Source organism: Vicugna pacos, chromosome 2, assembly GCF_048564905.1.
Source record: "Vicugna pacos chromosome 2, VicPac4, whole genome shotgun sequence".
Lineage (NCBI taxonomy): Eukaryota > Metazoa > Chordata > Mammalia > Artiodactyla > Camelidae > Vicugna > Vicugna pacos.
Window position 1 is genome coordinate 48944505 of NC_132988.1, and position 16445 is coordinate 48960949.

The 16445-nt window shown below is 35.0% G+C and overlaps 1 long non-coding RNA gene across 2 annotated transcripts in view; it reads right to left on the reverse strand.

Moving 5' to 3' along the window:
• Window positions 1–16445, reverse strand: part of LOC140686208 (uncharacterized) — a 230777-nt gene that overhangs the window by 210723 nt on the left and 3609 nt on the right. For both annotated transcript variants that reach the window (XR_012059850.1, XR_012059851.1), the window contains exon 2: window positions 14441–14518. This is a non-coding gene — a long non-coding RNA (uncharacterized lncRNA). The remainder of the gene's footprint in view (window positions 1–14440; window positions 14519–16445) is intronic.

Consider the following 16445-nt stretch of genomic DNA (forward strand, 5'->3'; position numbering starts at 1 on the left):
TATTATGTTACTGTCTAATTAGATTAGTTTGTCTACTACATTAGACTGTCCAGCTCATGCAGCAATAACATCTACTAGAACAAGAATTCCAGTCATTTGTCTTCTTTTTCAAGGTCTTCCTGATGTTTGATTGGTGATCTTCCAATTAAAAATTTTAACCAACTAGTGTAGCTCTAGTTTTCATTTGGATAACATTAAATTCATAAATTAACTTAGGGAAAGCTGTCATTTATATGATGTTCTGCCTTCGTAGCCAAGAATATGGTATGTCTTTCCACTTTTTCCAATCTAATTTTGTGCATTGTGGAGATGTCTGATAGTTTTCCTCAAACAGGTCTGAATACTTCTTAAGCTCATGCCTAGATATTTTATTTCAATTCACTCCATTTTTCTATCATAAACAGGATCCACTTTCCTATTATGTCTCCTCATAGGTTATTAGGTATAACTATGAATGCTAATGATTTTGCCTATTGATTATATAACCTACTATTTTACTAAATATCAGATGAATTTGAGTTGGTCTAGCTTTCCCTTATAATGGAAGAAGTCCAAAGAAACACTGTTTTATTATGTTTGAGAATTATTTTTAACTCAGGTTGACGTGGCCTGGGGAGACAGAGATTGCCGTGAATCAGAAGAGTAAAACAAGCACCATCAAGAAAGAACTGAAGTCCTGTCAGAAAAGGAGATAGTTTCAGTTTTAGTTTTAGAATACCTAAGGGGAGGCAATCTTCTGCAGTGACAGAAATGTTCTGTCTTGGTAGATTTGTGTTTATGCAAGGGACATACATTTGTCAAGATCTATGGAATTGTGCACTTAATATTTTGTATGTCACTGCATGTAAATTTTACCTCATAATCTGTTAAAGAAAAGAATATCTAGGTTCTGTTCTTATTTTTTTTTTTACTCTAAGTAAATGAACATCCACTGGAAAACACGAAACCAACAAATATAGAAAGTTAAAATTTTCCACCCGCTCCCCAAGCCTCCTCTTCACAGGAAATCACTGTTAACATTTGCTAATTGAGAATAATAACTAGATCACCAATTAGAAGTGTCAACCTGGAGACTGTTCTCTAGTGACTTTACGTGGAACTCTATCATTGGTTGTACCTTGTTTGACATTTTTATTGATAATTTGAAAAAAGACGTTAAAAGTATGCTTAAAATTGTTTTTGACACACGTATAAGAGAGATCGTTAATGTAAAGGGGGACATAATGAGGACTCAAACCATTCCTCCTAAGTTTAGGTAAGCTAAAAATCAACATTAAAAAATGTGAAAGTAAAACAAGGTTTGAAACATAAGAATAAAACCTCAATAACTTAGCTACAAGATGAAAAAGATGAAACAGGAATTCCCATGAAAACAACCAAAGACATCTTAAATGACCAAAAGTGCATTAGAAATGTTAGTATTATTAGAAATAATAATTCATGATATCTAAAACACAATTCTTTATTTGCACTGACAGGAAGTTAACATCCAAGAGGGTCACAGTCCTCAATACTCACTGTAACCTGACAGTGACGAGCTGCACCGATTGGTTTAATTCTGGGCACCAGACCTTAAGAAGGATACTGATGAATTATAGTGTATCAAGAGGAAAACAAGGACAATGAGGTGTATGGAAACTACTTTACATAAGGTACTAGTTCATGAGAATCAAATAACTAAAAGCAATTTACCTGTGGAAGCCATAAATAAATATTTCACGTGTCTGAAGGGCTGACGTGTGAAAGAGGACAAATACGACATGTATCATCCACAAAGGAAGAGTAGGATCAATGTATTGAAATTAGTGAAAAGCTATGCTTACTAGAAATAGTCATACACAACTTCCTACTCCACCAGCCTTGTATATAAAGAAAGAATAAAGAATAGTGTTCTTTAATTTTAAGGATAGCACATCTTTTACTTAATGTGTCTTTTTTGCTTTGTTCATCTGAAGGGTGAAAGAAACATTTCATATCTTTATGTGTTATTGCCAAGATGTCTACTGTTGCAAGCTCTGGTTTGTATAAGCCATCTATCCAACAAACAGTCTGGCAAAGGTCACTGTGAGTAAAACTGGTGACACAGAAGATATATCCTTTAAACCAGTGGTTCTGGGCCAGGAGTGGTAGTACCATATCACATTTGGAAGAATGTGAAGATGTTTTGGTTGTCCCAATAACTAGCAGACGCTGCTGTCACTTAGTGGGTGAGGCCAGGGATGATAAACATCCTGCAAAGCATGCAAGGTTATTCTAACAACAAAAAACTATTCTGCCCAAAGTCCCAATAGTGGCTATATCAAGAAACACATGTTTAAACCATGTTCAGATCACACTTTGAATACTAGAATATTTGACTGTACATTTAAAGGAGTGCAACTGTATCCACCTATTACTATAGTACGCCCTTAGATGACCTTCAGCACTATCCTGCTGTTTGAGTTGAAGTGTTAACTGCCTTGATTTGCATCCCATAAACTCATCAAGCCAAATCCTCACTTGTTCCAGTAAACATGAGCATTTCCTTGGTGCCAATCTGACAATATATGCCACCTCTCATGTGCTCCCTGGGGCAGGTTGTACCCCACTCCTCAGCACATCTTACGACACGCACTGTGGTAGGTTGTCTGCCAGGCATTTGCTAAAATAGTTTCTGTCCTCAGCTGTGGCCAAAACTCAATGAGCAAAATCCAGGGCCACGTTTGTAGGAGATTAACAGCACGTATGCCCCAGGAAACCAACTGAGAGTCAATGATGTACCTATTGACCATCAAATTTTAGATTTAGAAACTTACAGGTAACTTTCTCAGCTCTTTCTTTTCATATGCCATGATCTCCTTTCATATTTTTTACCAAACAGTTCATAAGAATGATTATTTATCAGAAATCTTCAAATTACTACTTCTTTTGTTATCTAAATCTTTTTCCAAATGAGATGTTGTCAGTAGTGATACCCATCATTGGTTAACTGAGCCTTCTATTTCCTCTTTCTCCTAGTACATCCAGAGCTAAAATGGCTTGATTGCCCCAGGGTGCTAATCAAACTCTTTTTCAATGACAGATGGATAGCTCAACAGCTGTTGACATTTGATAAATCCTTTTGTTCTTATCCCAGAACATTTTGTTTATTCTCATTAAATGCAAAGGGAAAAAATGAAAAACACAAGAGAGAGACCATAGACAAAACTGCTCTTTAGAATACTTTTTAGCTTAACCTATGAACTATGAAATTAGTGATTATGCTAAATAAGCTGGAAATGTTACAATTTAAAAAGCCTCACAATATAGCATGCCTACATATATAAGGAAATACATAAATTATGGACATAAACTGCCATTCATATCAACACTGCAAATAGACTTCCTAAAACAGGGTTTGTCAAACTGAGGCCCATAGGCCAAATCCAGCAGCCACCCATTTTTGTATGGCCTAGGAACTAAGAATGGTTTTTACATTTTTGGATGGTTAAAAACAAAAAACAAAAGAGGAATAATACTTTATGATATGTAAAAATTAAATTAAATTAAGTTTCATTTTCTATAAATAGTTTTACTAGACTACCATCACACCTATTCATTTACAAATTGTCTATACATGTTTTCACACCATGATGGCAGAATTGAGTAATTACAACAGAGACCACATAGTCCACAAAGCCTAAAAGATATGTCCATGGTCTTTTAGAGAAAAAGGGGAAGGGTAAAGAGTGTCAGAAAAAGTTTAATTATGTACCTGGATGCTAAGTGAACCCTCTTTGAAAGCAGTACTAGTGGTACAGAAGCCCTGGACCAACATTCCACTTCTGATTCAATGGCAATCTTTTTAACTCAGTCTTTTAAGTTTAGCTTGCTCAACTATGAAACAGAAATAAGAATATTTAAAATATTTTTTAAAAATTAACTTTTAAAACTTTTAAAAAATAAACTACATAACTGAAGTATAATATACAAACTATGTACATTATGTATACATAATATATAAACTCAATATATATTCACAAAGTGAACACATTTTTGCAATCTCTACAAATATCAAGAAGGACTATTACCAGCACCCTGAAGTCCCCATCAAGCCCTTACCAATTATAATGCTCCTCTTCCCCCCAAAAAAAAAAAAAAAAAAACCATCCCAACTATACTGATTTCTAACCCTATTAATTTGCTTCACCTACTTCTGAATTTTATTTAAAATAGATCAAACAATATGTATTCTTTTGTGTCCAGCTTTTTGTGCCCAATATCAAATTTATGAGTTTTACCCATATCACTGTAGGTAGCAGTACTTCATCATTTTCATTCTGTACTTCATTATATGAAACTGCCATAATTTACTTATTCATTCTACTATTGATGAGCATTTGGTTGTTTCTACCTTTTTGGCCATTGCAAATACCGCTCCTATTAACATTTTTATATGTCTCTTTTGATGCACATATGTACGTATTTCTGTGTGATATATACATAACTTTGTCTTATTTATTTACTTATACCCCAAACTGTTCCAAAAAGTACTAAAGGCAGTTCTAAAAGTTGCAATGTCAGGTTATTAATAGGCAGTATCCAGGCTCTACTTATGTAGGAATTGTCTTTACTAGGAATAAAAGGTGAGACTCTTAAAGTATAAGCTGGAGAGAAACAATGAAACCAAGAAATGGCTACGCATTTTTTTAATGCAGAAATGTATGGGCAAGAAAGAATATAAGAGAGAAAAGAAGAGACTATGGAGAGGAAGGGATAAGACAACATGGCAGAAGGCTACAGATTACAGAAATAACTGGCATATAAGAAAAGTCACCAAAAACTTTTAAGAAGAGAAATTTTAAATATTTAACATTAAGTTGTATACACTGTATCATGTAAACCATCTTCATTAATTGCCACCTGAGAAACCAACTGCCCACACAAATGCCTTTGTTAGTACATTGGTCAAATTGTTTTTTTCATGAATATCAAGGAAAAGGGGAGTTGTTACACACCTGGAGTAATACAATGCAGAACAGGGTAGAAAATTTAAAAATCTGCGAACGTGTTAAATGTCTGAAATGATTAAGGTGCTTTGTTTGTTACAGGGCATGGAAGCAAACAAAGATGAATAAGACACAGTTCCACCCTGAAGTCCTACATAATTAGCAATCTATAAAAATTAAATAAATCGTCTTCACAAAATAATGTGGCTTTGTTTAAGCAAGCAAAAAAAAAAAAAAAAACCTTTTCCTGGGAAAATTGTTTATGACTATGTTACCTAGTACAGAGTCCTCCTTCCACATTTATAGAAACTTATGAAATGCTTTCAAAAATTGTAACACAAAGATTAGGATAATCATTACGAAACTGCTAAACATTGAGTAGATCTCTATTCTAACTTTTAATTTTGAAATAATTGCAGATTCACCTAAAATTGAAAAAAAAAAAAAAACTACAACTGTACAGGGAGGTAGCTTATACTGTCCCCTTCATCTAGTTGCTCCCAATAACGTTTTTCGTAACTATACTGCGGTGCCAAAACTACGAAAATTACATTGGCACAATCTACAGAGCTCTTTCAGATTTCTAGTTTTATATGCACTCATGTGTGTATGGAGTTCCACGCAATTTTATCATGTGTAGATTTGTGTGGCCACCACTACCAAGATGCAAAACTGTTCTATCACCACAAGGCTCCCCTTCACCTCTGTACGGCACACCCACTCTTCTCCCACCTCCTGTTCCTAACACCTGGCAACCACCAATCTGTTTTCTGTCTCTATAATTTTATTCCAATATATAAATGAAATCATAAGGTATGAAACCTTTTGAGATTGGTCTTTTTTTCACTCAGCATTATTACTTTGAGATCTCACCCAAGTGATTGCATGTATCACTGGTTCCTTTATTGCTCAGTAGTACTGAACAGTACGAATGTATCAATTTTTGTTTATCCACTTACTTGCTGAAGGTCCTTTGAGTTGTTTCCAGTTTTGGGCCACTACAAATAAAGCTGCTAAGAACACTCTCGTACAGGATTTTGTGTGAACTTGTTTTCATTTCCCTGTGATAAATGCCCATAAGTGCAATTGCTGCGTTGTATGGCAAGTGCACATTTAATTTTTTTAAGAACCTGCCGAACTATCTTCCAGAGTGCCTGTACCATTTTACGTTCCCACCAACCATGTATGAGTGATTCAATTTCTTTGCAGCCTCACCAACAGCTGATGGTATCATTATTTTTAATTTTAGCCATTCTGATGGGTATATAGGTATATCTTTTAGAAGCAGATAGCTTTTTCAAAAACACCACTCATTACCCCTGACAGCTAAAACATTAACAATGATAGAATAGTCTTTATAATCTAAATAGAAAATGTTTTGTCCTTTGAACTAGAAAGCATGCATATATAAAATACTGTTTTATTTTTTAAGTGAGAAAATGTATATTAAGCACTTGCTTCTTAAAATACAGTAATTGCTAATAGCTAACATTAATTCACACTTACTGGACGAAAGCACATGCCTGATATACATTTTCTCACTTAGAAGAATATGACAATATTTTACTACTTGCCTCTTCCAGCATTTGTCATTTCTTCCATTCCACTTCTTCCCTCTAAAACACATGCTTTAGTAGTTTTTTGTTTTGTTTTGTTTTTTTGCTGTAGTAGTTTTTTAATGAACATGTGTGGGTATATAAATTCTCCTATTTCTATGTCTGCAAATATCCATTCTTTTACTTTTCATCTTATAATAGATTAGCTAGATATAAAATTCTGAATGGTAGTTATTCTACCCCAGCACTTTGAGGATAACTACTCTGTTGTCTTCTGTCATATACTACTACTGGTGAGAAGTTTGTTCTCAATCTAACTGCCCATCCTCTTAAGTAATCTCTTTTTCCTTTCCAGATGATTCTGAGATTTTTCTCTTTATTCTTGATATCCCCCCATTTCACAAATTGTGGCTATGTATAGTTACTTTTAATCACTTCACTTGCCCTTTGGGGTATATTTTCAATCCAAAGAATTTCACCTTTGTCAAGTTTTGAAAATTCCTTAGCCATTACCTCTTTGAATATTTCTTATTTCCTCTATTCACTTCTTCTGAAATTCCTGTTAGATTTGAGTATGACTGTTGGAGCCTCTTCAGCTCCACTTCTAATTAATTACATTTTTAAAATTACTTCATCTATCTGGGCTATATGCTGAACAAACTCCTGAGTATTATCTTGTAATTCATTAACTCTGTGATTTTGACTTATAAATTATATTTTTTTGCTATCTAGTGGCTAAGAACATCTCCTAGAATATAACATCTTAGCTAAAATAAAATGATAAACAAATGTAACAAAGATTCAAAAAGAATATACTTGGAAAAAAAGAATATACTTGATGGCCTTTGCCAGAAAAAAAATAGGAGTGATGGAAAACAATCAAATTAAAAACACATTTGTATTTCAACACTTACCATGAAATACTTCAAATTTAAAGTAGGTGTGGTGGGGGAGAGGAAAACAGATCTACAGGTAACAGAAATGTAGCTGGAATTTCAAATCTCTTGATCTAAGCTATTACTAAATATTAGCAAAACAAAAAAATGCAAAATTAGAGCAAAATATTTTTATCTGTTTTGCTCAAAGATGCATCCTAAGTTCTTAGTTCCTGGCATAAACCGTTATTCAGTTATTAACTGAGGATCACTCAGGAGTACACGGCTGACACAACACGTCTTGACCTCATCAATACAATTGACAAAGCTCTTGTTACTTTGGGAACAATTAAAGAAATAAAACTGAATAACAAGTATAATGAGGTAAAGTAATCATTAGTTCATGCTCTTTCTCCATGTTTTATTAGTAGACTGAAGTCATCTTGAACGGAAAAGAAAATAAAATAGCTTCAAAAAATCTAATTCCAGAGAATTCCATCCATAGTCATCACCTGGAAAATCTGATATAATCCATCTAGAGGCATTTGCTCTAACAGAGGGTCATTAGCTCCATGAGTTGCCTTCTGTCTTAGTAGCCCGCTCCCTACATAATCCAGAGAAGCCCGCAAAAGTTCTATCTTTCCTCTCCCTTTTACTCTGCCTGGAGACCTCCTCTGACTTGTCTAGCTGCTCAAGTGGATCTCACTGATGAGACTCCAGAGATCAACACCTCCAAAGGCAATGGGCTCATAGCAGGCCATGCCCAGATGTAGGCACAGGAAGGCACATTTTATCCTTGTCTCCATCTTTCCCAGTTCTCACCATAAATCATGAATTCATTCTGGCAACTTTATCCTCGATATCGATCATACTAGGTCAATGACAAAATCTGGTCAAGGGACAAGGATTGCTAAGAATGGTAATTTGGCCCAGCTAGAGAGATTTTCATTTTATTTTACTATTTCTTCAATTATCAAGCAAAAGAGGTCAAGGATGTTGATGATGCAAGTGCATTCTGCTCTAATGAGACCAGGGTTTTATGAAGGATCCACAAGTTCAAGGTTTCTGGTTTCATTCTCCTTTTAAATAGGAAACATCCAGCCACCACACTGGCTTTGGAAGCAAAGTAGAAAGGACTGCTTTGGAAAGTACCTTTTTCTCTTTGGGGGTGTTTGAGGAATCTCTCACCTGTGGTTCCCTTGATACAGGTTATGACTCCCCTGGCTGTCTGCTCATGACTGACTGGAGGGCTTTGGAAAAAGCCCCACTCAAAGTGAACCACTCTAACCTCCTTTTAATGGGTGTACATCTAGTCTGTAAGAAATAACACAGGAACGAGTGCCCAGGTTTGGGATTGATCATTTCTTTCCCTAAGTTTTATTTTTAATGAAATATTATGTGCACAGAGTTTACAAATCAACTAGTGCTAAAAAGCTTAAAATAAAAACAGCAGTCTCTACTCCTTATCTACTACCCACTCCTGCTCCTCGGAGGCAGCCGCTTTCAAATCTCTTAGGCAGGTAACGTGGGCACTGAACTCTGTTTCCAAATAACAGATGCATAAACTCCTGCAGAACTGGGTTATTATCACTGGGTTTATTGGGGGTTTTTTTTCAGTCTGAAGAAGCCAAGGTCGGCAGTAAGATAAAGGGATGAGCTATTTTTCAGGGGCTTCCATTTTCAGTTAACTCTCCAATAGTTTGCCACAAGATGACAGGTAATCTCACAAACAGAACACTCAAATTATAAACCTGTTTAGAAGAAATTGAAAAATAAACAATCAAGGGTACACTCTAACAAAGAGCTCAATGTTTTGCCGTAGTGAGTACTACTATTAGGTTTTCAAATAAACCTGTAACATTATTACTCTGTGCATCAAGAAAATCAGGTGTTCCTACACATACGTTTGTAAAAATACTTCCAAAATAAATTTTCAAGAACCAAACTAAACAGTTTTTTCAGAAGACTTAGAAAAACATATGCAGCAATAAAGTTAGACCAGGACATTTTACTGGTAAGCAGATCTTATACTTCACCAAATTAAATAAATGTTTTATTATAAAAATTCAGTGTATCATCTTGTACTAGGATATACACAGTAGTGACTGTAAAAGTCAAAGAAGCAAAAAACCACATACATGGAAATCATAATCAAAACAATCACTCTTACCCACTGTGCAAATGTAATGTATGTGCCCCACTTGTTAACTTGTTCTACTAATTACTGATGCAACATCCTTCATGGATTCTGGAATAAAATGATGCAGTTCTCAATATTACTGACATAGACTCATTTCAATGTATGTCTGATTACTGCAGAGATGGCTCTAAGCCTTAAAAAATTACGTATTAGGGCCCATTCTAGTTGTAGTACATATAAATGAACATTTTCAGGCAGACAGTTACTTCATGGGTATTTTCAGCTGCTTCTCTCAGTACAGAAATAACCTCTTTGAGGACAATCATTTTCTACAGGCATTAAACTATCTGCATTCCATCTCTTATAATATTATGAAGTTGCTGAGGGCATGACAAGTGTCATCAACTGATGCTTCAAAAAGATATACATCAGGTGTTTAAATAATTTAAAAAGTGGAATATATGGAAAATGAGACAGAGTCCTGCTCTCAAAGAGCTTACTGCCTAGTTAGGGAAGTCATATGATGCTTCAAGTTATAAGTACTACTTATGGTACCACAGGAACACTGAGGATAAAGAACCAAAGGCTCCTTGGAAAATGATGTTTGAACTGATTCTGGGGAAAAAAAAAAAACATCGGAGCTAGTCACAAGAAAGAAGGGGAGGTATCAGTGGTGCACAAGAAGGCAAGAGTTCAAAAATATTTAGGGAAAAAAAAACCCATAGGACTTGTTGGTTTGTTGGTTGTGAGCTCTGAGCAAGAGCAGTAGTTAAAAGAAACTTTCAATTTTTTTCTCTTACGTAAGTGGGTTTTTGTTGAACCAGCTGAAAATTACAACAAAGTAGACAGAATTAATTTAATGAAAAATATGAGGCTAATTTGGGAAACTGTGAGATGCCTGTGGGATGCTCATGTGATGTCCAGTAGAGTTAGATGTACATTTCTAAAGCCTAGGAAAGATTTTAGTTTAGAGATATGGATTTGGGAGTTAACAGCCTACAGATGGCAACTAAAACAATGGTAGGGGACAGAGAATAAAAAGAGAAGAGGACTTTGAATAAAGTCATTGGGAACCATAATGTCTAAGAATAAGGCAAAGATAAGGAGCTTATCAAAGAGACCAAAGAGCGATGGCCAGAAAGAAGAGAACCAGGGAAGGAATGTATGTTATAATCAAAGGGATTAGAGCTATACTATCCAATACAGTGCCTGCCAGTCCCATGCGGCTATTGAGGATTTGAAATGTGCCTAGTGCACCTGAAGAATTAAATTTTTAATTTTAATTTAAGAGTTGATGATTGATTCAGTTTCAGGGAAACTTTTAGGTTTTTGGAGATTGTCATTCTATGTGAAGTAAGCCAGAAAGAGAAAGAAAAATACTGTATGATATAACTTATATATGAAATCTAAAAAAAAAGACAAATGAACTTATTTGCAAAACAGAAACAGACTCAACAGACATAGAAAGAAAACTTACGGTTTTCAGGGGGAAGGGGGTGGGAAGGGATAAATTGGGAGTTTGAGATTTGCAGATACTAACTATTATATATAAAACAGATAAATAAGTTTCTACTGTATAACACAGGGAACTATATTCAATATGTTATAGTAACCTATAATGAAAAAGCATATGAAAATGAATATATGTTCATGTATGACTGAAGCATTATACTGTACACCAGAAATTGTCACATTGTAACAGACTATACTTCAATAAAAATATATACATAACATTGAAAAAAAAGAATTGTGATTTACAGTGAGTATAAAATACACTGTGAACTTTGAAGATATTTGTATGAATAAAAGATTTCATTAAAGCTATTGTACATTGATTACATTGAAATGACAATATTTTTAAGATACTTGGTTAACTAAAATGTTATTAAAGCTAATTTCACTTGTTTCTCTTTTCATTTTTTGAAAGTGGCTAGTAGGTATCATGGATTTCACTTTATTTCTACTGGACATAGAGTATTTCAGGAAAGAAGTAATCGTAACTGTTGGGAGACAATTCTCCATAGGTTTTATGTTTCTGTAGATCTTGTAAGTGAAGCACTGTGTGCCCCTTATTCCAACATATCTTTTCAAGGATATTTGTATAAGGAACAGCCTTTGGAAAATGGAGATAATGCAGAGAAAAGAGAAGGCATACCTATTTACTGATCATTATTAAAGATATAGATTCCTTAAGCTCAGGGTTCCTCCTTTGTAATTTAATCCACTGTGTGTACAAGTGTCTCTTGATCCTCTTTGCACTGTCTTGTGGGGATTGGGGTTCAGAAAACTAGTACAAAATGATACTCTGGCTACTGTTACTGCAGTAATAGTAATAAATTTTTATTTTTTGTGAGTAATAAACTTTTCTTCATCCCTGACCCAGAACTCTTGGGTCTTCTACCAGCATCCATGAAACTGTGGCAGGCTGACTTGTCAGCTTACAAAAAGGGTAAAATCTCAGATATTTCACAGTTCTTGACAGTGATACTGTCAGTCATATATTGCTGTATAACAAACTGCCCTAAAATTTAGTAGCTTAAAAAAATAACAATTAAAGACAGACACATACATAAGTGGAATGAAATAGAGAATCCAGAAATAGATACAAACAGAAAGATCAAATGACTTTTAGAAAGGGACAAAGTTAATTCCATGTAGTAAAGATAATCTTTTCAGTGAACAGTGCTGACACAAATGACTACGCATATGCCAAAAATGAACATAAACCCATGCCCCACACCTTATATAAAAATTAACTCAAAATAGATCATAGACATAATTTAAAATCTAAACCTATAAAACTTTAAAAGTAAACATAGGAGAAAATCTTTGTGACCCTAGGTTGGGCCAATAGTTCCTATATATGATACCAAAAGTACAAACCATAGAAGAAAGACACAATAAATTGGGCTTCATAAAAATCACAATCATGTGCTATGTGAAAACATCATTAAAACAAGTCCTAAATTGAGAGCATATATATGTAAATAACATCTGGTAAAGGACTTGTATCTAGGATATATAAAGAACTATATAAACTTAAAAGAAAACAACCAACCGAACTTTCAAAAGTAAGCAAAATATCTGAATAGATAAACAATCCACATGAAAAAAATGGGCATAAGAGCAAAGGACTATTTAATCCAAAAGAATAATTCAAAAAATAAGATGTAAGTATACTAATAAGCAATGAAAGGATAGTCAATCCTATTTGCAGTCAGGGAACTGCAAGTTAAAACAATAATGAAATATCATTTTCCCCATAAAACTGAAAAAATAGAAATATTGATAATATCAAGTGATGGTGAAGGAACAGAAAAATGAACGCTCACATATCCTTTATTGTAGTATAATTGGTTGAAATTATTTAGGAAGCAATTTGGTAGTACTTATAATTCAAAATAAATGTATCATTTGGGTCAATATTTTGACTTCTAGCAATCTACTCTACAAAAATAAAAGCATGAGAGTGTAAAGGTGTCTAGAGATGGATTCTGTCTTATAAGCTATATAGAAAAATTGGCAACAATCTAAATATCCATAAAAGAATGGTGCAGGCTGTAGGAGTGGGAGAGCTGGGAGGTGAGACATGGTCTGCCTAACAGCCATGGTTTCTCAGGAAGGATGAGGATGGGAACCAGGGTTGAGAAGAGAAGGGCAGATTTGAAACAGTCAATGAGAGAAAGAGGAAGGATATTCACCAAGGACGAGGGAGGAAAAGTGCACCCGTGAAGTTTTTATTATCTAGTCCTAGAAGTAGCAACCTAAGTGCAAGACAGGCTGGCTGTCTACTCTTGCTTTCTTGCCAGAAAGCGAAGAAAGGACTTTGGTGGACTGCCATCAGTCTCTGTGGCGTTGTGACTACCTTAGATTTTGTCTGTAACGTAGATTGCTTTTCCCACCCTCTCACACATCCATATTCTACTTGACACTCATCTATACTCAATTTTTACATTTCTTTTTTTATGAAAACATCACAGACTTATTGAAGCTGACAAGAACCTTAGAAATACATTTCCTCATTTTGTGGCTGAGAAAATGGTGAATCACAGAGATAAATGATTTTACAGTGTGGCATAGTTTATAAATGATGCAGTTGGACTGACCCAGGTCAGCGCAGTTTCTGTGATGCTACACAAATCTTGTGTAACAATGACTAAAAGGAAAGGGACACTATCTGTGATCCTTACAAATAGTTACCACAAAATTAAGGCAAGGCTTGTGCTTTGGAAATTAAATATTGTATCTATTAAAGAAAAATTACTCCTACTGAAAGTGATGGTATGATATAAATATATTGCCACTAATTTTATGTGAAATACATAAAAAGTGAGCACAAGTGAGTATTTTGAATTGATGCATATTTGTAATACCAGGAGCTTCTCCAAGTCCTGAAATTTGCACCACATTCAAGTACTGCAAAACACTGTCTAAGGCTAGGCCATGCTTTTGGAAGGATAACAGTGCCCTCTGCAGCTTCAGCAGAAATAAACACAGTTTTGACAGAAACAAAAAACCAAAAAACAGTCGTTTAAACATCAACATGGAAGTGTATGCAATTAACATGCCTCAGAAATTCATTTTGTCTTAAGCTGAATGAAAATATTTATGCAAAGCTCACATTTTAAGAAAAGCACACTACAGCATGTATAGCAGATACTATTTGTGTCAAAAGACATGCAATATAGAAAAGGATACATACATGTGCGTATCTACAGATTAATTTGAAGACAACACTCTAGGATATGGCACAGTTGCCTTTAAAGAGACCACCTGGCACCTTGGGGATCAGATGTGGGAAGATTTATTTTCACTGTGACTCTTCTGGTACTACTTAAATTTCTTCATCACATGAATGTATTATGGTAAGAAAAAAAATTAATTGATAAAAAATTTAATTACCTTTTAGAGAAATGGTATGCATGCAAATTTTAAGCCTTTCTCTCCAGAAGCTCCATAACTTCAGACAAGTTCTTTAAGCTGTTAAAAACAAAGCAACATGCCCAAAATGGAGTCAGAGATGCTAAGCCCCACGTCAGCAAAACCAGGATTTAATGTAATTACAGTTTTAGCTCACCCAAAAATGGACTCTTAAGCCAGTATATCAGGAATCACCTAATCAGCACTAGTTAGGTAATCTGCCTGACAGACTCCTGCCATCCCCTGAAGAAAAGTAACTTTTCAATTACAAACCCACTTTTCTGCCAAGTGTAAGTTCCTTGTTTCCACACCCACCTGCCTATGAAAGTCCTTCATTTTACACAGGTCCTTGCAGCTCTTTTCTATCTGTTCCATTGGATGCCGCCTGATTCTAATTAATTTTTCCTCAGATAAACTTGTAAAAATTTTAATATACCTCTGCTTATCTTTTAACAAATCTCTTTGCCTTCCCTAATCATTTATTTTAAATTGAAATATAGCTTCCTTAACTCTGTTTTCTTATTAGATACAACCCAGCATCTTCACAATTTAGCTATGAGAAAAGTCACCTATATTAGTTCACGTTTGGTTAACCAAACAAATACTGAATAGACTATAAAAGAGCAGACTATTTCAGTTACAGTGTTTAATCTACTGATCAATTTCTTAAAGTTGGGAGAAACTAGTCAATATTCACTAATTAAGATATTAATAATTATGAAATAGTATACAATGAAAGTATTTTCTAACTCAGTCCTGCTCTTCAAAAGAAACTAGGTGTATTCCGTGTATCTTTCCAAAAATTATGTCAATATTATTGAGCAAGTGAATATGGCAATTTGTATGTAGTATTATTTAGTAATAAATGTCAACTTATTGAGTAACTGAATAAACAAAATTTTAAGTTGAATGTTTATGATAGTCTAAGTATCTTTCTAGGGTTAGAAGTAAACCAAAACTAAGTCACTAACCTCTCAGAGCTAACACTCTAGTGGGAGAAGGCAGATAAAATAAACATAAATTAATACATATATATTGTATCTGAAAGTTATAAGTAGTATTTTAAAAGAAAAGTAAAGAAACAGAGGTAGTAGACAAGAAAGTTGTTATTTATACAGAGAGAGTTCTGAGAAGATGACATGTAAGCAGATGCCAGAAGTAAGTGAAAGAAGGAAACCTGGGTATCTAGGTAAGAGCCTACCAGGCAGAGAGCACAAAGAGGGCGTCTGTCTAGAATTCAAGAAACTACCAAGAGACAAGTGTGACTAGAGTGGAGAGAGCAAAAGGAAGAGTGGTAGCAGGTTAGGCCAGAGGGGCAACAAGGAGCGGGGCCTGGGAGACAGCTGAGACTATGGGTTTTATTCTGGAAAAAAAAAAAAAAATCCAGGCAGGGTGGCACTGGAGGTCTTGAGAGAGGATTAACATGATCTAACTTACATTTTCAAAGGATCAACTAAAACTGCTATGTTGAGAATAGACTTAGGGGGGCGGGGGAGGGGTGTGGAGCAAAACAAAAGTAGAAATGTTGGACCAGGTAGACAGTAGAAGTTGCGATAAATGGTTATATTCTGGAATATTTTCTAGGTGAGACAGGAAGGAAGGAGACAGGGCACAAACAATAACGGAATCACAGCAATTAGCACCTAGATGGTGGAAGATTCAATTCAGGAAAACTTGAGAGCAAGATAGCAGGAGATTTGACTTTCAGAACACCCTGAACTTCATTGTAATATATCTGCATGGTAAATGGCACTCCCACAGGTGCCAAGACAGCTCTAAGGCCGACCATAAAAGGTCAAAAAGTGGGCGGTGGCCAAATTCACAGAAATCCCTACCCCTTCCCCAAAGTAGTTGGACTAATCCTCCCACTTGTTAGCCTATGAAGTTACCAAGCCCATAAAAACTAGCCAACTCTGCACCTTGTGGCCTTTTGCTCCCTCACCTTCCAAGATGGCCCATACTTTATCTATGGAGTGTGTGTCTATTT